Below are 16,302 nucleotides of genomic sequence, written 5' to 3'. Positions count from 1 at the left end.
CATAAGAAGGCATAGGTTATTCATTGAAAATCTCACTGCCAGGCATGTGATAACTCCCTAGGTTGTTTTGGTCATGGTGACCACAGAGGTCTCTAAAACAACACAGGCTATTGCCACTGCTCTCAGTAACCCAATGGAACTACGTAGGAAGATCCTGTTGCTGGAGGCACCACACATACCAGTTGCAAAATGTAGAGAAACCTATTTCAACCTTCCAGGGCAAATCTTGTTCCTGGCTAGATTACACAGGATTATAGTTGCTAGATTATAGTTGCTCATTTTGTATCATACTCTATTGAAACTCTTTTTCAATGTCTCAGTATCCCAGACCTGTCTTGCTCTTTATCAATAGACTTACTGCTGCCTGGATGGTTTCAGGAAGGTATTGTGCAATCAGGATTGAACAAACGAACCGAAGTCAACCCCAGATTCTGCCAGCTAATCCATGTTGTCAATAGTTGTGTCAGTAACACGGCATTGCTGTTTCAAGTTCTGTTTTTATGTTGATGGCTGCTTCACTCAAAGTCTACACAGACTACAGCTTTACACTGTGAGTGGAGCATGTGACTCAGCAGAAATGATCAGTAACTAGGAGAAAGCTAGCCCACTGCTTCAAATAGTTGTTTTGATTGCTATGTTTTCCTAATCAGTTGCCTAATCATGTGCGTGAGTGAGTGTGTGCGCCTGTGCACATGTGTGTGCATCTATGCATGAGGGTGCATGAATGCACATGTGTACATCTATGTGTAAAGGCCAAAGGTCAACATCGGGTGTCTTCCTCTATCATTCTCTCTATTGTTTTTGTGACAGGGTTTCTAAGTGTAAAACTCACTGATTTGGGTAGACCGTCTTGTCATTGAGCTCTGGGAGTCCGCCTGTCCCCACTCTACCGTCCCTATGGTTACAGATAATTACCATAGCTACTCAGTTTTTTTCCATTAATTTATTTATATATTCACTTTCCATCCTGATTGCAGCCCCCTCCTCCATGTCCCCCTCATCCAACCCCTCCAGCTACCCCCTTCCCTTCTCCTCTGAAATAGGGGAGTCCCTAGGTACCAACCCATACTAGCACATCAAGTCACTGCAGGACTAAACATACCCTCCCCTGCACATATGTATCAGATGTACCCCTTAGTTTTCATGCAAGTCCCCCACCAACTGCAGTGGAGGGGGGATGGCCCTGACTGTTGCCTGCCTGTGGATCCTCTTCCCCTAAGTGGACTGGCCTGCCTGGTTCTTCAGCATTTTATATAGATAGATAGATAGATAGATAGATAGATAGATAGATAGATAGATAGATATTAAAGATTCTAAATTCAGGTCTTCATTGTTGTATGGCAAGCATTTTTCCCAGTGACTAATCTTCCCCGAGTCCCACTCAATTGCCTAGCAGAATAAATAGAAAAGCATACTAAATGCCTGGAGACACTATTCTGTCTCTCTCCTGAGCTGGGGCCATCAGCCTGAAACCTGAGAGACTAGAGCGATGTACACGGTTATCTCTTCTGACTCTTCTTTTAGTTACTTCCAGAGTAGGGGTAAAAAGCCAGAAGAGTTGTTTGATGTCATGAATTCAAAATACCCAACTGATTGACTCAATTTTTTCACCACTTACAAAATCAGCACTCACGTGTAATCAGCATCTGTTCTTTCCATAAGGTATCAGACTCTTTGTCACTTCTCAAATGCTCCCTTTTAAAAGATTATAAACATTCGGCACCTTAAATCAACCCTCTTTGGAGATTTTCTCACATAAACCTCTCTGGTGGTGCTCTAGCCCTCCCCCTGCCTTGGCAGCTGTGTGCCCCCAAAGATTTTCCTTCTAATCAAGGCTGAAATCCATTTTGAATTTCCACATAAGCAAACATGGGACCGTGTGGATCATCAAATACTATTTTTTCCAGTCATTCCTGATTGGATGATGCATTGAAGGTTTGTGCAGAATTCCCAAAGTACCATTAAGCTAAACAATGACACTGAATAAGATCTCGCATCAGACAAAGGCATATCAAGGAGACAGCACAAGATGTCCTGTAGGTTGGTTCAACTAGAAAGATGATTTAGGAAAAGCTGACTCTCCAGGCTTCACAAAACAGGGACAGCACAAAAGAAAGTCAGAGAAAACACAGAGGGGATCTGAGCTAATAGCTACAGAAAAAGCAATGTCCATTGCAGGTGGATTCGTTATCCTTTCTAAACATCTGTGTATGGAAAGCCGTCAATGTGGTACTCCGGTCTAGCATATAATCTTCAGTATATAAATGTGTAGTTTTAAATTTTCTTTTAACAAATCAATGAAATGCATAATAGTTCCATGTCTAATAGCATAATTCAATGAGTTAAACGTATAATAGCCGTGCTCCTGGGTAGCACAACCATAAGTGAGCTACTCAGTCTTCCCCAATGAGTGAAAAAAAGAGTGGTTTTATACCAACCACTTCTACTTTCTATTATAATACAATTCTTCCCGTCACCAGCAGCCTGAAATTATAAAGAGCAAAACATTTAATGAACGTGCTCTCATTAAACGAGGCATATCCAGTAACGCTGGGGGAGAGAAAAACGAGACTCACAGTTTGAATGGTCCTAGAACAACCTTAACAACAGCTTCTTAACAATCAGACTGAGGAGTATTACACTGTCTCAGCAATTTGGAAGCAATTTATTTTATTTATTCTCACCACTGCACTTTTTGGACCTATAATATATTCCATCCATCAGAAAGCTTTATCTCAGCTGGAAAACATGAATTCTTATTTTGGCTTCTAAAACTCCCAATTCTTTGCTGGATTCTAAGTGCTTTAAAAATTGAAATGCTCATGGCTGGCATTTATTCTTATAGGTAAAATACATAGTTCCATTCACATTTGATATGGGTGTGCATTTAAATTCATACCCAGAAAAAATAAATGAATGATAAAAATAAATAAAATGAAATTCACACCTTGTCAAGAGTATAATTGAAAATGAAAACTTCCTCCCATTCCTTTGCTTTCAGCTTGCATATATCAAGTTTCTTATTTACTGCCTATCGGAAACATAGTCTACTTCCACATCTGTAATGACGGGATGGCACCGCTACAGGATGCCGTGTTTACCACTGATATCAGTCTATCAGAATAGTCTAATCTGTAGTTCTCATCTCTGGCCAAGAGGAATAAAGATGTTTGAGATTGAATTTATAAGGATGGGTACATCTTGAACGTACCCTGAGGAAAGCAATTAAAGTGTAGAGTAAATGTCATCACATGATCTATTTCTGACTGAATGGATGCATATTTGATTCCTCCTATTTTTGACAGTAAAACTGTGAGAATACACAGCATAACTGAGTATTTTAACAAGTGTTTACTTAGCAAGTGAGTGCAATATGGTGTTATGGACTAGACCAAATTGCAGCCTAGACTTACACATATCTATCTAATGAATACAGAAATACAAGTTTGGGTATATGTTCATATCTAACCCAGTGATGGAGTAAGAACTATTAAGAGTGTTGTATTCTGTTTGATTATTCTGTAATTATTTTTGCAGAAATTTTTCATAGATACCCCTACATAAAAACTGTATCCTGACAATGACTGCCGAGAGATGGAGAATCATCCCCCAAAGATGAGCCCCCTGTTTATCTGAAAACCAAGTGGTCAGCTCTAAAATCACACTAAAAATATATACACATAAGCAATGCTAGATGGACTCAGCAGGCTATGCATCTGTTTAAAGGCCATGAATGTGGGAGGGAACAAGAAAAGAGACAGGAGGTGCTGGGGGGAGGAGAGGGAGGGGAGAAACTGCTTAAATACAATATTCATATATGAAATTTTAAAAAAACTTACAGAAGGAAAAATGTTACCCAAAAAACAAACACACATAAAAGTCATTCTAAGTTCTGATAGAAACTGTCCAAGCTTCTATACATGCATAAATATGCATTGTTTATGTCAATACATAACCTCTGTCTATTAGTAACACTAAGATAAGATCCTGTAGAACATATACATGCACTTGAAACCCAGAAGCCAAATTTGGTGTTTTATGGGTAGTAGCCAAAGGTTCAGAATGGCAAATTACAAAGTAACGTTTATTGAACTACAACAAGTAGGTTGTTGGTAGAAATGTATACGTATATTCATAGAAAGAATAAAAGACTAATGATAAATAAATGCATATTTACCTATACATATATAGAAAAGAGAGAAAGATACAGACACAAATTACAAAATACAGTACTGGAGACAATACATACAAACTGGATTAGATTCAGATTTTCAAAAAACATCTATCAAGTAATAATGCCTAAGTTGTCTCTACAAGCTTCCCAAACTAGTTTGCCTAAATTCACAAGTGACTTTAATGAACGAGGCACTGACTCCCTGCTACCTTTGTTTGACCAGAACCACCTGTTAAGGCGCTTATGCAAAGTCTTGCTTTCCTGATCTTCCCACTTTCCCTTTCCACAGCTCTTCTCAGTTGGTTCCTCCAAGCAGCCTTTCCTGGTTCAATTGTTTTCTCAATTGTGATTGGAGTTAAGGAATAACCATTTGTTCCCCAGGACACACATTTTCCTGGGATTGAGTGAGTTACAGTAATCGACTGAGCTGATGGATGCCCTGGGCAGAGCCACTGGAAGGCCCCCCGAGGAGCAGATTAAACTCCTGAGCATCCCAAGAAATCTGCCACAATCTAAAACTCCATGAGCTGCTAGTTTGGCATTCATTCCACCATTTCATAGCCAACACTCTGCTTCTGAGCTAAAGAACTGAAATACCCATTCAGCCATAATTTCTCTTGAGACTAGCCAATAAACTGAAGCAGATCAAGCCAACGCGCAACTCTTTTAAGAGACAGCCACTCGATGACAATGTACTGTTCATCTTACTCTGAGCTAAATACCTTGATTTTGAAATGTGTGACGAGGAGGGAAATGCAATTGTGCAATTTTTAATTGAGATGTGCTCATTTCCATTTTAATCGTTACTACAGTTCTGTACAGGAAGCAACACATCCATGGGAAAGAGGAGGAAAAACCCAAGAGTGCATGTCTAGAAGACTCACTTGCTTTCTTTCAGCATGAGATACCCACTGTCTTCCACAAGATGGCAGGCAGTTTTCATTTTACTATTGGTGATCAAGAAGAAATTGTTCCACTCTCAAATGACAACAACCCCAGGTAGCTAGGGTGACATTTGCTTTACATTATGATACACACTAATTAATCATTAGTGATCCCAGAAGTAAGTCTGCTAAAAATCCTTTGCAATGGCTTTTCCCAGCAGGGGCTTTCAATATTGATACTATTACACGCACATATGTTCAGCCAGTATATGTTCTAGCCATGGTTTTAAGCTTTTACGGTATTTTAATTAATATTGCCTCAATTAATATTTACGTCTCGTTCAGAAGGGAAAACAGCAAGGCTAGTAAAATCAAAACAGGAAGGAAAAACAATAAACAGGACTTTGCAAAGCTGAAGGCAGCTGCCAAACTTTCAGCACGAGGCACCTCTGTCTTTGGGCATCTGACATCTTCAACTTTGTCTTAGGCCTACATTTTAGTTACTAAAACAAACATCTGCTTTAAAAAAAAAAAAAAAAAAAAAAAAAAAAAACCTTGGCTGGCACTGCCAGTGGACACTTAACTTGTATCTTGTGACATCAAACCACAAAAGTTAAAACAAAAACAAACTCACACATACAAACCCCAGGACCTCATATATCCCAAATTGGCCTCTATTTTGTAGCTGAGGCTAATATGTAGCTGAGGCTGCATTTACACTCCTTATTCTCCTGCCTCCACCCCTGCCCAGCCAGTATTTAGATGGCACACATACACTAACCTGCTCAGTTGTATGCAGTGCTGAAGAAGGAACTCAGAACTCCATGTGTGAGACACAACTACTCATTCAACAAACTGAACTACCTTTCTCTGCCTTCTAATATGGACATGATCCCTTTGCAAAAGCTTCATTGTGCTGAGCAAGTGTTAGGGGCCTCAGCTGTGATCCAAGCTGTAGACAATAAATACATAAATACTGATGTTCTCCTTGCCAACAAAGAGTCTTCCAAAAGAGTTCATCAACCATCTGAGCAGCTACAGCCAGTCTAGTTTCGTCCACCTCCTGAAGCTGGACCAGAGCAAAAATTACCTGCCTGTGTCCACTCTATTGGTGGTGGAAACTGAGTTTAGACTCTCCCCTTGTTTTCAATTATAACGGGCTACATCTCACTCAGTCTGACTAGACACGCATCCCAGTCTACAGTAGTTCATCTCTTGAACTTTCTCTTTTATTCTTTCACCATGACTTAGTTTTCCTCTGATAATGACACATGCCTCATAACAGTGTTTCCCAAACTATAATCTGTACAGGATTCACCTGGTGATCTTGCTAGAATTCAGTAGGACAGCAGTGGGACCTGAGAGTGTGTCCTAACAAGTTCTCAGATGATCCTGGAGCATGTCACTGGCCACCCTGAACTTAGTAAATCTCTGGGAAGTTTTTTTGTCTACCCTCCATATTGCACATATGCTGAAATAGAGGAGGAATCAGGCAGGAATTTCCTAATCCCATATTGACTAGCTCTTTCCACCAAGAACTCCTCTTCTGAAGGCCTCCTCATCCGACTCACAAACTAAACTGTCTTTACTGTCATCATGAGATCTCCATCTCAGGCATTTCATTGCATTCCAGAAGGTTCTGGAACCCAGATTGCCATTTTCTTTCCACCCTATCTTATTGAAGTTTCACTTTCATGTGACTAATTCATTTAAGGCACTAACAAGATCTGTCTTCTTTCAATAATTTCCATCTCTATTCCAATCAGCTCGGCCAGGGCAGCTAAGCCATGAACATCTTCACTGCCTAACACCAATCTTACACTAGAATCTTAATCCTTAAAACATTCCTATCATATCACAGCTGCCCACAGGAGACTTCTGACTCTCCACTCCCTTTTTTATTCCAAAGAAACATATGACATCACTCCACTGGACTCTCCACTCCTTGGTCACCCTCCATATTCTTATGTTTGTACCCCTCCTTGTCACCTCCATTTCTAGCAGTCTGTTGATTGAGACTGTGCTGAACACCTTTTCCTCTGTAACCAATAGCAAGCTGCTTTCCTTTACTTCATCTTTTTCTGATACTACTGTGCTAATTACAATAAAAATGTCCCATACCTATTATTCCACTCATTCCCATCTACAAAGATTGTAGCGAACACTCAGACAACTCATCCTACAGAGTGACCCCCACTGTGTAGCCTTATATTCCAATTTGCATGACTCTAACTTGTCTCCTGATTTCTCCCTTAAATTTTCAAACTGCCAAGGTATAAAATATAAGTTTTCTTTAGTTACCTCCCTTCTACCTCAGTCTTTTGGATATCTTTGCTTGGTCTCTTTTTCTTTTCTATTGTTTTGTCTTGGATTTATCTTTCAAAGTCCATCTTAACAAATTGTAGCAGTCCAGTACATTCCCTCTTATCTTTCTCTGCATATTCTTTTCCCTTTTTATTGGTTCGTTTATTTATTTACGTTTCAAATGCTATCCCCCTTCCGGGTTTCCCCTCCAAAAACCCTTTATCCCATCTCCCTCCCCCTGCTTCTATAAGGGTGTTCCCCTACACACTATCTTACCACCCTAGCGTCCCCTTACACTGGGTCATCAAGCCTTCACAAGACCAAGGGCCTCCCCTCCCACTGATGCCAGATAAGGCCATCCTCTGCTGCATATGCAGATGGAGCCATGGGTCCCTCCATGTGTCCTCTTTGGTTGGTGGTTTAGTCCCTGAGGGATTTGAGGGGTCTGGTTTTTTGATATTGCTGTTCTTCCTGTGGGGTTGCAAACCCCTTCAGCTTCTTCAGTCCTTTCCCTAACTCTTCCATTGGGCTCCCTGTGCTCAGTCTGATGGTTGGCTGGGAGCATCTGCATTTGTATTGGTCAGGCTCTGGCAGAGCCTCTTAAGGGACCCTTTGAGTCTACATTGATATGTTTTAAGGTTTTCAATTATGGATTTTACTGCCACCAGTACACATTCTCACATCTCCCTCACTCACCATGATCTAACCTAAACAACAATAGTATCAAGAATCTTACTTTTTGCTCATTCATGGAATAGCCTATATTTTATTGCTAAACGTTCTTCACAGTGCTGGGAATGAAACCCAGAACTTCACACATGTGAAGGCAAGCTGTTTAACACTACCACTGCCCCACAACCACAGCCTTTGAAACTTTCAAAATTGATGCCCTCTCTTTTGAAATCATCTATCCTCTTTTTAATTCCCTGTAACTACATGCTATCCCATAAATCTATGTCACACTTATAGTGTGGTCTCTACCTGTATCACTTTGGCAATGACCTTTTAAGTTCTACCACTCTGTGGTGAAAACATTTTCTGTTCATCCCCTGGCTCTCTATTCTATTTATTTTTATCTTCTAACGTGATTAATCACTTCGTCAAACTTTTAATGTCAATGTCTCCAAGGCCATGCCCTCGTCTCTCTTTCATGCTCTCTGTTTCCTATTTTATCCTTTTCCTTCCTGAGCTATCATAAACATTCTTATAAATATGAAACAAAGTATTGCTATTTTTTTGTTTTGATTTTTTTTAAGGCAGAGCTTCAATATGTATCCTTGGCTGTCCTGGAACTCACTATGTAGACGAAGGTGACCTAACTCACAGAGATCCATTTGCCTCCTAAAAGCTAAGATTACAAGTGTGTGCCACTATGCTCATTCTAAAGTAATACTTTTAGTAAAATTAATTCTCTTGACTTTAATGTTTGTAATATAATATATGTACTAGCTTTTCACATAGCATTTATATTTTGTACATTCATTGCTATCTACCTACCCCTCTCTACTAACACTCTCTCCTAACACTGCTGGACTGTCAGGTTTTTGAAAACTGGTTGCCGTCTCTTATGGATGTTCACAAAGCACTTGGAATGCAGTAAATGCTCAATACATTTTAAAATAGGGGAACCATCTCATATAAAACAAGCAACAGCATATTCAGAAGTCTCAGCCAATTTTTTCCTCTTGCCTATCCATGGTTATAGAACCAACACATCAAGCTTAACATAGCTCGAGCCAAAATTATTAGCTCCCCCAGCACCATACTGTTCTTCCTGCAGTGGTTCCAATATCAGATCATAGCAGTGCAAGTCTGCGAAGCTTGAAGTCATCTGCTTCCCTCGTCCTTTTCTTACCCTGCAGAGCCAATCAACCATTAACTCCCATAGATTCTAACATCTGCAATAGCTCACAGGGCCATGATCTCTCTATTTTTCTCCTCCCAAATACAGACACAGGCCAGTTCCTGCTCTTACAGTCTTAAAAAATACCAGCTAAAATTATTATCCTGCTGTCACCACTTGCTCGTACCATCTCTCCTATACAATTGTGTCTGACTCATCTTCATAGAAAAAAAGTCTGCTAACATTAGCCCTCTCTTGTCTACAAGGACTGCTCATTTTCTGTAAGTTGAAGTTTGAATTCTTCAGCCTGATTTGAAAGCTCTTCTATCATCTGCCTTCAAAATTCCCGTTCGGCTTCACCGTTATATTTATCCCTATCTCTATCTTGAGATATTTCTAATCCAAATGCTCACCTGCCCGATAATAGAGGAAGAAATTTTAAGAGGACACAGATGAGAAAAAAAATGGTGAGTTACTTAAAGAAAATATGTTACAATTCACTAGACAAAGTGCTGTGCTTTAAAAAAGAGCCTCTGCTGAGGTTTCACCCAGCAACTGATGGGAACAGATATGGAGACCCACAGTCAAACATTAGGTGGAGCTGGGGGAATCCTGTTGAAGAGGGAAAGAAAGGATTGTAGGAACCAGAGGGTCAAAGGCACCACAAGAAAACATACAGAATCAACTAACCTGAGTCCATAGGGGCTCACAGAGACTGAGCCACTCAGCAGGGAGCCTGCCTGAGCCTGACCTTGGCCTTCTGCGTATATGTTATGGCTGTGTAGCTTGATCTTCTTGCGGGATTCCTTACAGGGGGAGTGGGGGCCGTCTCTGACTCTGTTGCCTGACTTTCGGATCCTTTCCTCCTACTGGGTCATCCAGTCTAGCCATAATAATAGAGAAGTCTCCTAGTCTTACCGTAACTTGATATGGCATGGGGGCTGCTTATCCATGGGAGGCCTGAGGAGGAGGGGTGCATTGAGATGGAGAGAGAGGAGGGGATGGGAAAAACTTGGAGGAAAAGAGAGAGGGGAAACTGCAGTTGAGATGTTAAACAAATAAAATTTAAAAGTCAGGTGGAAAAATAAAGTAGCCTCTGCTGAGAAGTTGAAATGTGAACTTCTAAAGAAGAGACTTTAGATTAAATTTGGATAAAATCAGTCAATTTCTCTCTGGTTCGAGGGCTTAGAGGGGGTTCATAAGGTAAGTTCTTCTGGAAGTGGGTGTGGTATCATCATCATCTGCAACAAATTTCCAAGAGATTCACATATACTCAATTGTGAAAACAGCTACTTCGGGAAGTCATATTTACCTTCATTATTTGAAGGGAGTGAGAGGCAATGTGTGTTGTGTTCTAGTGTATACAGGTAGCTGAAAGGATACTGGCAGTGCTGGTGGTTCACACCTTTAATCCCAGCATCCAGGAAACCGAGGCAGGCAGATCTCTGTGGGTTTGAGGTCAGCCTGGTCTACAGAGTGAGTTCCATGATAGCCAGGGCTACACAAAAGAAACCCTGTATCAACACCCCTCCTATCCCCCAAAAGAGTCAGAAGAGCTGGATTCTTTGCTTGGGTTTCCTTTTCATTTTGCCATGTGCTTGGATAAGCCACTTACAATATGGATTTGCCACCATAGGGGTTATTGTTTCCTAGAGGCCATGGCCCAGTATCACACATCCTGAAGTTTCATGCCACCTTACTAATTTTATGCCATCACCCTGATCTATGAGTTAGGAAATGACTGAGAAAGTGACTCAAATGTTATAATGTCAGCCAGCCTTACCTAAAAGGTCAAGCTTTGTCCTATTGTTGTTAGTTGGCTTGCCCAATATATGCATATATGTGTGTGTACATATATATCTCATTCAATACCAACTTAAACTGTGTATTCATTTAGTTAACACCTTTCATGTCTATTAGACCACTGAACTATTAGCTAAATGACAGGGAATATTGTGGCTGATGTGTTTGTTCAGTACTGTATCATTTGGGCCTGTAATGACATCTGACATATAATAAAATGTAACTATACAAGTGTTCTCTTTACATCTCCCCACGTGCATTTCTCCTATTCCACTCTCCAGTCTCGCTCTCAATCACTTATACTCTTAATTTACACCCCACCCCTTAATAGATGGCATAAATTAGGCAGGTTGGTAATAGAAAATGACCTGTTTCCATTTTCTGCTGCTTAATCTGTTTGAATGAATCTTCAAGTAAAGAAAATCCTCTTCCCATGCAGTTATCTAGTTAAGAAGGTAAAATGTATTTTCCAAATTAAGACCTTCTACAAAGTAAAAGACATCCTCTCCATTGCTATTGGGCTTGCAAGTTATACTAACACAGGTGGTTTTGAAAATCTACCTAGAGAAATAAAGATTGGAGGTAGATCCATTTTTTATGAGCCTGCAAGTGTAGTCATGGAAGCAACTGCCATTCAAACATGAACTAACTAGAACCATCTACAAAACTGATCTAATTCAGTGTGGAAAGACCATGATGCCCTTTTACGAGAGGGAGAGTTTTAGGAGATTCGGATAACCCATGCAAGCAGTAGAAGAGTCCTTAGACCCACCAGGTTGCTTGGTAAATAAATATATGTTGAATGGATGAAGTTCTTACGGAAGGCAGAACACAAATACTGGATGGCATAGAGAGTAACTTAACTCTTAAGGACTTCATTTCGAACTGTAGAAGAACCAAAGGAAAGGAAACAACTTCCAAAGGACAGATTTATACTTTCATTTAAAATAAATTAAGCACTCTCCTTTCCTCTCTGTTGGATCCCAAGAAAATGTCAAGTCTTTCAAGGTCTAGCCAAGGCTGTATTTCAAGGTTATTGGAATCAATGATCACTTTGGCCTCTCAGCCTCCCAGGAGATATTCTTTTATAGTGCCTAGCAGCAAGCAATTGACTCCAAGGGAAATATTGTGGTCAGTTTTCCAGCCGTCAGTTGAGGAGTTAGCTTGTGATCCGCTGATTAACCTCCATTTGGCAGCAGGTTGTGGACTCAGACATTAAATGGTGACAAAGGAAAATTCCTAATTCTCTGTTTTCAAAGATTGATGGGGGAAAGTTGGGTGGTAGGACTTTTGGCTTTTCTGGTCCTCATTTGACAGATGAAGAGACTGGGTCAGAGACACGTAGACCTATTTGTTCCCCCAGAGAACTGTTACATCAATTTTAGCAGAAATTTATTATGGATTATAATCTGCCTTGTTGAGTGACTCCTAGCAATTTTTTTTCTCTTTTTATAAACTTCCTACATGGTAATGAAGAAGGCATAAAAAGTGGATATATGGTGTCTCTGTGGAACCAAAAGCCCATAACAATCCACTGATTCAGAAAGAGGTAGGTTCCCATTCTACTGGGATAACCTCTTCAGCCTGTTCACCACACGAACTGACTCCAAGTAATATCATCTTTGAACTCTACTGTAACCACTGTACAAGAAAAAATAAGAACGCACACCTCCATTTACCTCCATTCACCTCCATTCACCTCCATTCAGGATTCTATGTGCTCAACACTAGTCAGCTAGTGGTACTAAGTGCTAAAACAAATCTCTTCTCTCTCTCTCTCTCTCTCTCTCTCTCTCTCTCTCTCTCTCTCTCACACACACACACACACACACACACACACACACACACACACACAATGTGTGTGTATGTTTCTAGTCCTTTCCTATCTCAATTTGCTCAAGCTTTGCAGCTTTCCCCAGCCTAATATGCTTCTTGTAAATATATGATACTCCTATTGGACGATAACTAATTATGGCTTTTTTGGGCTGTTGTTCCCAATTTTAGTCAGAATTTTCATGTATTCTTCTCTAGAAACTTACAGCTCTTTGCAGCCCAATTGTTATCACAATGTTGTTGAGTACATATGACTTCCTCTGTGAGATTGTGAAACCAACTGAAAGTCAGGGGCTTTATATTGATTGTCTCTGTATCCCACCAGCATCCAGCACAGTGTGTTAGCGCTTTGCTAAATACCAAAGGCTCGTCAAACAACATTGGGCTGATCAATCAAAAACTAAAATCCATTCTTTCTATACCACAACTCCTTTTCAAACCCACAACCTGGATATTTTAGAATTGGGGAGGCTAAATTATAGTGTGGGGGGAGAACTTTATGTGATCATAACAACAGCAGTTCCAATCCAGAACTGAAATGTAACTTCCTGGATGGGTAAACCCAAGTAAATTCTTCCCCCATATGAGCTTTGGTTTTGCTTGTCTATAAAATTTGTGTGTGATGTCTAATTTTCATTGTCAACTTGGGACAATCTAGAATCATCTAGGAAATGAGTTTCAATGAGGGATTCTCTTGATTTGGTTAGCCATTGGACCTTATTCAGTCTGGGACAATTGTTATTGGTGAGAACACTGACCTACTGTGAGTGGTATGATTGTCTGAGCAGGGCATCCTGGTTTATATAAAAAGTGGAAAAGGTAAACTGAGTAGTAGCATGTATTCATCAGTGATTACTTTGTGTTCTTGACTATGGATATGATCTGCCCAGTTGTTTAAAGTTCCAGTCACCTTGACTTCTGCCCAATGATGTGAACTGAATAAACTCTTTCTCCTTAAGGTTCATTTGTCAGGGTATGTTATTACAGCAACAGGGAAGGAAATGAAGACAGGGTGTAACTAATGTCCTGACTTTTTTTGAAAGATAAGCCTGCGTGTATACATACACATATGTGTGTACCATGCATCAAAGTTTAGATTCTTGTCCCTGTGGATGATAGACAAAGGCCCACTGTAGAAGAAGCAAGTGTTAACTCATACTATGTAAGTAGCCAGACTAAAAGTAAGCAAATTACTTTCCTTTTAGTTAGCTTCTAATTTTTGCAAGATCTATGCCAAGTTGTACAGGGGAAATGAAGAATGAGAATTGGCAACTTCTACCTTCTAATGGAGAATAATCTATTAGTAGGGGTAAGAAAAACATCAGAGGCCTGGTATGGTAGCCCACACCTTTAATTCCAACATTAGGAGGCAGGGGCAAGCAGATCTCTGTGAGGTTGAAGCCAGCCTAGTCTATAAGTTCCAGGATAGTCAAAGCTACATAATAGAGAGAACCTGTCTCAAAAAAAATGAATGAAAGAAAAGAAAAAGAAAAGAAAACCTTCAGAAGCATGTGTAAAGAATACCAGAGGCCATTATGCTAATGGTCAAAAATGTTCCTAAGCAGAGTATGTATAAATGGGCTAGCAGATTTGGGGAGAGCTTAAAGTCATCTGAAAAACATCATTTGGGACATAGTAAACGCCAGAAGACCATGTGGACATTGTAGTAAGAAACAATGACATGTGGGAAAAGACAGGATTGGACCTTATTCAGCCAACTACTAAAGCTAGATTCCTCTGAGATCAGGTAATAGGGCAGAGGATTGAGGGAGAGTATGTGTTGGATCTTGGAAGGCCCAAAGTGCTAGATTTAAATTAACATTATTAGTTATTGTCAGAGAATGACCCATGGGGTCTCCCAAATGGAGAACTGATTTCTAATTTAGGGAGTGTTTTTAATGAGGTCATGCTTAAATATGCATAAAATCCCCACTATCCAGTAGTGGCCAGGACCACTGACCTGTAGGACTGAAATAGAGACTCATTATTTTTGCCCAACCTCCAAATTTAGGGGCACTTTAGACCTTTTCGTATATGACAGCTGTCCTTCCCCCATGGCAGATGGCCTCAGTGCAAGGTGGAGACTGATTCCCCTCCATGGAAAACAAAGCTACGCAAGACCTCAGAAAGGTGGACACTGCTCCTCTTTCCTCCCTTACGCAAAGCCAGGCTTCCTGCCTCTCCTTGGACCCATAGAACTAGAACCTACTGTAATCATCCCAGAATGGCATGCTGCACTTGACTCCCAGGGAACGCAGCCTGTGCCTTCATTTGCTTGGTGTGGGGGAGGAAACCATAGTGATTGGCCTCCAGCTGGCTTTGTTGTGCTCTAATAATAAAAATGCTAGGGCTCTAAACCAATGAGGTCATGAACTGAAGAGGCAGAAGCCCTATGTCCCACACTGGTTTTCCCCACCCCCACCACCTGCTGACTGGGAAACTTTTCTTTGGCAGGAAAGAGGATGGTGAATGGGGAAAGGCCAGGTGGTGGGGTGGTTTGCTCTTGGAGAGTGGCTGGGAAGAAGGCAGCATTGTGAGCCTCTGGCTCTGTGTGGGCCAGAGACAAATATGAAGCCCCCTTATCAGGTGAGCTGAAGTGTTAATCAGCTCACCCCATCATCTGCTGTCTTTCCTCTCCTAAACATTTACTCATGCACAGGTCTCTGGGCTGTTTATTTTCCGTTAGAAAAGGAGGAGCTATTCGTCAGCTCATTTGCATTCTTTGGTTCCAAACAAAACCATATTAAAGTGTTTTGAAGAGTCCAGCTAACTGGGAAGCCTATTTGCAATGGAAGGGAAAAAGTCTTTATACTGAAAGGGAATCAATGTAGTAATTCTATTTTCATGCCAAGTACAATGCTTGCATTATGGAGGGAAAAACAGAACTAAACAAAACAATTCTTTCCCATTCATTTTGATCAGCAAGCCTGAATGGGATGGTTAGGAACTTAGGATCTTTTTCAGCGGCCTTTAGATATACTGGTGTTTCTCTTCATTTCTCCCAATTTGTTTTGAGACTTGTGAATGCGAGGAGATGAAAGAAAAGGAAGCAGAGAGCAGCAGCTTCAGCAGTGACCTGGTGTCTGTCCCTCCAGAAGTGTAGATTCAGTCCCTTGTCTTACTTGGGAAACAGATGGTGTTTTATGCTTAACATAATCAGCACCGCCTCTCTATCTGTGCCCCTAACCTTCTCCACCTGTGTGAAACCTAATCAGTGTCTAATGAACATGCTTGGAGCTGTCTGGATGAAATTAGTCCCAGTAGGAGCTGGCCTTCAGGTACCCAGCAGTCTCTTAAAGCATGTAGCTGAAAAAGACAAGAAATCTTTACATCAGGGATAATTAAATAAAAGTCTGCCTCTGCTAAATCCATGTTCACCCTTTGAGGCAGACAACATTCAAGACATTATTTTGTTTACTAAATGCAAACCCCTCTCCCCCTGCATCAGTGTGCAAACGTTT

Source organism: Rattus norvegicus, chromosome X, assembly GCF_036323735.1.
Source record: "Rattus norvegicus strain BN/NHsdMcwi chromosome X, GRCr8, whole genome shotgun sequence".
Lineage (NCBI taxonomy): Eukaryota > Metazoa > Chordata > Mammalia > Rodentia > Muridae > Rattus > Rattus norvegicus.
Note: the sequence above shows the minus strand (reverse complement) of the source record.